This window comes from Branchiostoma floridae, chromosome 6, assembly GCF_000003815.2.
Source record: "Branchiostoma floridae strain S238N-H82 chromosome 6, Bfl_VNyyK, whole genome shotgun sequence".
Taxonomy (NCBI): Eukaryota; Metazoa; Chordata; class Leptocardii; order Amphioxiformes; family Branchiostomatidae; genus Branchiostoma; species Branchiostoma floridae.
Genome location: NC_049984.1, coordinates 17223250 through 17228994, shown reverse-complemented (window position 1 = coordinate 17228994; position 5745 = coordinate 17223250).

The window sequence follows — 5745 nt, the reverse complement described above, 5'->3', positions numbered from 1 at the left end:
TATTTGTAGCCTGAGCGGACATGAAGCACTCACCATCCGATATTCAGCTGTAGGAAGTGTAGGATTGTAGGAATCCTACATAATCCTACAATTGGTGATGTAGATATTTGTAGCCTGAGCGGACATGAAGAACAGACCATCCGAAATTCAACTGTAGGAAGTGTAGGATTGTAGGAATCCTACATATTCCTACAACTGGTGATGTAGGTATTTGTAGGCTGAGCGGACATGGAGAACAGACCATCAGAAATTCAGCTGTAGGAAGTGTAGGATTGTAGGAATCCTACATAATCCTACAATTGGTCATACAGGTATTTGTAGGCTTAGCGGACATGAAGAACAAACCATCCGAAATTCAACTATAGGAAGTGTAGGATTGTAGGAATCCTACATAATCCTACAATTGGTGATGTAGGTATTTGTAGGCTGAGCGGACATGAAGAACAAACCATCCGAAATTCAGCTGTAGGAAGTGTAGGATTGTAGGAATCCTACATAATCCTACATGTGGTGATGTAGGTATTTGTAGGCTGAGCGGACATGAAGCACAAACCATGAGAAATTCAGCTGTAGGAAGTGTAGGATTGTAGGAATCCTACATATTCCTACAACTTGTGATGTAGGTATTTGTAGGCTGAGCGGGCATGAAGAACAAACCATCTGAAATTCAACTGTAGGAAGTGTACGATTGTAGGAATCCTACATAATCCTACAATTGGTGATGTAGGTATGTAGGCTGAGCGGGCATGAAGAACAAACCATCCGAAATTCAGCTGTAGGAAGTGTAGGATTGTAGGAATCCTACATAATCCTACAATTGGTGAGGTAGGTATTTGTAGGCTGAGCGGACATGAAGAACAAACCATCAGAAATTCAGCTGTAGGAAGTGTAGGATTGTAGGAATCCTACATATTCCTACAACTGGTGATGTAGGTATTTGTAGGCTGAGCGGGCATGAAGAACAAACCATCCGAAATTCAACTGTAGGAAGTGTAGGGTTGTAGGAATCCTACATATTCCTACAACTGGTGATGTAGGTATTTGTAGGCTGAGCGGACATGAAGAACAAACCATCCAAAATTGAACTGTAGGAAGTGTAGGATTGTAGGAATCCTACGTAATCCTACAATTGGTGATGTAGGTATTTGTAGGCTGAGCGTACATGAAGAACAAATCTTACGAAATCCAATACAAAATATACCCATGCTAAAGACATAGCAAATAAACGAAAGGAACTTTTTTTATCTCTCTTTATCGATAACAACAATAACAACAACAACAACAAAATTACGGTTCCTAGGCCTATGTGACAGGAAAAGGCTAACAATGTGGAGGCTTTTCACACGGCGGTGCCATACCCAGGATTAGGCCACAGTAAATAGATTATATGGATGACATCCACGTACTCATTAAGTTTCCGCGAGATTTCAGGAGAAAAAAAGAAATTCTGACTTACTGTACTACCGAGAAGGTCAACGTGGAGAGAAAGTACCAACATAGGAAAATATAATAATTGTTGTGTTGTACCCTAATGATTGTCTTGTCCTTGCAGAAGAAGTGACACTAGTATGTTAGCCATGACCGTAGTTGTAGAAATGAAATTAATAGATGTACGGTTGCAAAAGTTGTACACTTTCATTGGCTCTACACTTTGGTAGTTATGAGTGTATTGCCAATTTGATAAGTGATACCGTCTACCACTAGTCACTACGCTATACTAAAAAGTACTAGTTAACTTCTTGAATACTACCCTGGGAGCCAGCCAGGATCGGGCAGCTAGGACATGTCGACAGTTTATTCGGTGGACCAGGACAGTAAGGCCCGCCCGATCTCCTATCAGCGCCCCGGGAAGTTTAAGCCCGATGAGGTCCACCTGCAGGGATGAATGATTTTCATTTGTTGTATGTGCTACCCTGTTTCGTCACTTCAATAACGGTTCATGGTGACTATTTTGAAAATCTAGCCACCTTGTTTTTTTTTAACCCATCTCGTTCTTGTTCGCCCTATCTCATTAATTTTTCTGTCTGAATAGGATGCCATTCATACTAATTACTTGATGTGACCATAGTCTGTGTAACGCTAACTCCGTTATCCGGAGCTTGTAGCCTCCTCCCCGCGGGGCAATGTACGACGGGCCTATAAAGAAGCGCGATTAAATCAGGCTAGTGTGACCATACATGTAGAAAAACTTTGAGTATCTCCTTTCTCCGCGCGCTGTCTGCAACCTAAAATTTGACAGATCGCTCAACAAATTGTATAGAAAAGAAACGATTTTTTTTATTCGCGCGTTTTGTTGTATTCTCGGTCACGCTTTCACATTTTGTATGATATACCTAGTATGAAAGTGAATGTTAAATATATCTTATGTAGGTCGCAGTCAGAGCGCAGCGCAATCGCCGTCTAGTGGAAAATGGGCATAAAGGTGGGTCACACCTGCGTATATTTTCAAGCCGCATGACTGCACGCACAAGACGCACCTCAAACGCATCTGAATCGTTTTTAGAAAGTTTCAAGTACGTAGGCAAACGAAAATATACGCCCAGTATACGCTCGATAGTTTTGGACATGCACAAAACTGTCATTCGTACGCAGTTTGTAGTCTGGACTGCAGGCTAAAGGCCTAGGTGGGGTCACACCTGCGTATATTTTTAAGTGCGCATGATTTCCGCATGAAATTTTGTCAATACGCGGCCGAACGCCCAACATTTGGAATTTTTCTGGAATAAATTAAATTGTACGTCGAGCACATGTGGCGTTTGAATTACGACTTCAGCGTATGATTGCTTCTGAAATGCGCAAAAAAATTTTCCGTACTGCGAATAGATGCGTATGGGGTACAATGTTGGGCGTATTCCGGACGCACACAACGTCCACCGACCGCATGCCTGACGCACCTGGTGCTAACTGCATTTCAGGTGTTCTCAGAGGAACAGTTTCTGTTACATATACTTTTGTTTGCGAGCATTGCCAATAGAGTATTTTTGTTAGAGGAACACTTTGTACTGCGTATACTTTTCTTTACAGGCAGTGCAAGTAGAACATTAATAAGTAGACAGTGAAGAGATTTTTTTTATTTATTTGCGAAGCAATGAAGCAGTAACACTGTACTTTTACAGTACTGTGGGCCATCATTTACCTTAAAAATATATGCACTGTTAAGATTGTGTTTGTTTTCACTTTGTCCTTAATGATTTCCCCTATCATCTTACTATTTCAACTACTATAAAAATCACACTTATACACACCACAAAACGTATTCAAGATCTTTACGTACTCGTAAATTAAACAATTATGAAACCTTACGCCCTCTTACAAAGTTGTAATATGGCTCTATATTGTACTTTTACATCATGTGGTTCTACACACAAAAAAAGTACTATTATCAGCAAATGAAGTCTAATATCTGTTACACAAAATGACACGTGTGTTACACAAATTGACCCAGTGCTAATCAGCAGGTTCCTCTGCATCTTCCCTTCCCTGGAGGCTCCGTTGGGACCAGTCGCATTGATGGTGTCCTGCAAGTTGTGACCATCTCTCCCTGCCCCCGGTACAAATTCATCCTGGCCTGGATCTGTCATCTTGAGATGATCTTTTTTTTCTGGACTCAGATGCACCTTCGTGTTTATTCCAAATCTGGAGTCTGCGTCGATCACGCTATCAGTACGCATAGTATGCGCAATCCGGTCGCAGAACGTACGGTACTAAATCGTGATCTATGTGTGCATTCGTTATACGGTCGTTCATGGTGCGTTGTGTCTGCGACGTAAGAACGCTATGTACTCGCAATACCGCGATATCCGCATATAAAGCGCAAACATGTAGCGTGTCCATAGCGCAATCGACCGACGTGGGACCACTGTATTGCATATCCATAACGTTTTGGCCACCAAACTGCGTACGAATAATAGTTTTGTGCATGTCCAAAACTATTAGGCGAACTATGCGTATATTTTCGTTTGCCTCCGCACGTGAAACTTTCTAAAACGATTCAAATTAATTTGAGGTGCGACTTGTGCGTGCGGCCGCGTATTGAAGAAATTAGTCAAAATGTCGAAAAATGTCCAAACGGAACTCATGCGGCTTAAAAACTCATGCGGCTTAAAAACTCATGCGGCTTAAAAACGGAACTCATGCGGCTTAAAATCCCACGTTAAGAGGAATATAGCCGGCTAGGGAACAGTACGCGATTTGCGGAGTCTGTCGACTGTCGCTTTGATGAAAGGCAATAAAAGTAATCCGCTCATTTTCTGCACAAAGAAAGTAGCTTCGAAGTTCAGATCATCTAAGCAATAAATCAGTGATCCGGAGTCTACACAGTTTGGGGGCCAAAACGGTATGAATACGTAGTCTCTACCAGACTCCGGATCCCTGGGAAAATCGTAGAAATGAAACAAATAGAGGAGCAAGCCGGCCAGAAGAATATAGCCAGCTAAGGAACAATACGCGATCTGCGGAGTTTGTAGTTTACGAACAGTGCATATACCCTGGTCACATCTACAGCAACAATTGTAGTATTTGTAGGATTCCTACAATCCTACACTTCCTACAGCTGAATTTCGGATGGTTTGTTCTTCATGTCCGCTCAGCCTACAAATACCTACATCACCAATTGTAGGATTATGTAGGATTCCTACAATTCTACACTTCCTACAGTTGAATTTTGGATAGTCAGCTCTCGATGTCCTCTCAGCCTACAAATGTCTACATCACCAGTTGTAGGATTATGTAGGATTCCTACAATCCTACACTTCCTACAGCTGAATTTCGGATGGTTTGTTCTTCGTGTCCGCTCAGCCTACAAATACCTACATCACCAATTGTAGGATTATGTAGGATTCCTACAATCCTACACTTCCTATAGTTGAATTTTGGATGGTCCGATCCCGATGTCCTCTCAGCCTACAAATGTCTACATCACCAATTGTAGGATTATGTAGGATTCCTACAATCCTACACTTCCTACAGCTGAATTTCGGATGGTTTGTTCTTCATGTCCGCTCAGCCTACAAATACCTACATCACCAATTGTAGGATTATGTAGGATTCCTACAATCCTACACTTCCTACAGCTGAATTTCGGATGGTTTGTTCTTCGTGTCCGCTCAGCCTACAAATACCTACATCACCAATTGTAGGATTATGTAGGATTCCTACAATCCTACACTTCCTACAGCTGAATTTCGGATGGTTTGTTCTTCGTGTCCGCTCAGCCTACAAATACCTACATCACCAATTGTAGGATTATGTAGGATTCCTACAATCCTACACTTCCTATAGTTGAATTTTGGATGGTCCGATCCCGATGTCCTCTCAGCCTACAAATGTCTACATCACCAATTGTAGGATTATGTAGGATTCCTACAGTCCTACACTTCCTACAGTTGAATTTTGGATGGTTTGTTCTTCATATCCGCTCAGCCTACAAATACCTACATCACCAGTTGTAGGATTATGTAGGATTCCTACAATCCTACACTTCCTACAGCTGAATTTCAGATGGTTTGTTCTTCATGTCCGCTCAGCCTACAAATACCTACATCACCAATTGTAGGATTATGTAGGATTCCTACAATCCTATACTTCCTACAGCTGAATTTCTGATGGTTTGTTCTTCGTGTCCGCTCAGCCTACAAATACCTACATCACCAGTTGTAGGATTATGTAGGATTCCCGCAACCCTACACTTCCTACAGTTGAATTTTGGATGGCCCGCTCCCGATGTCCCTCTCAGCCTACAAATGT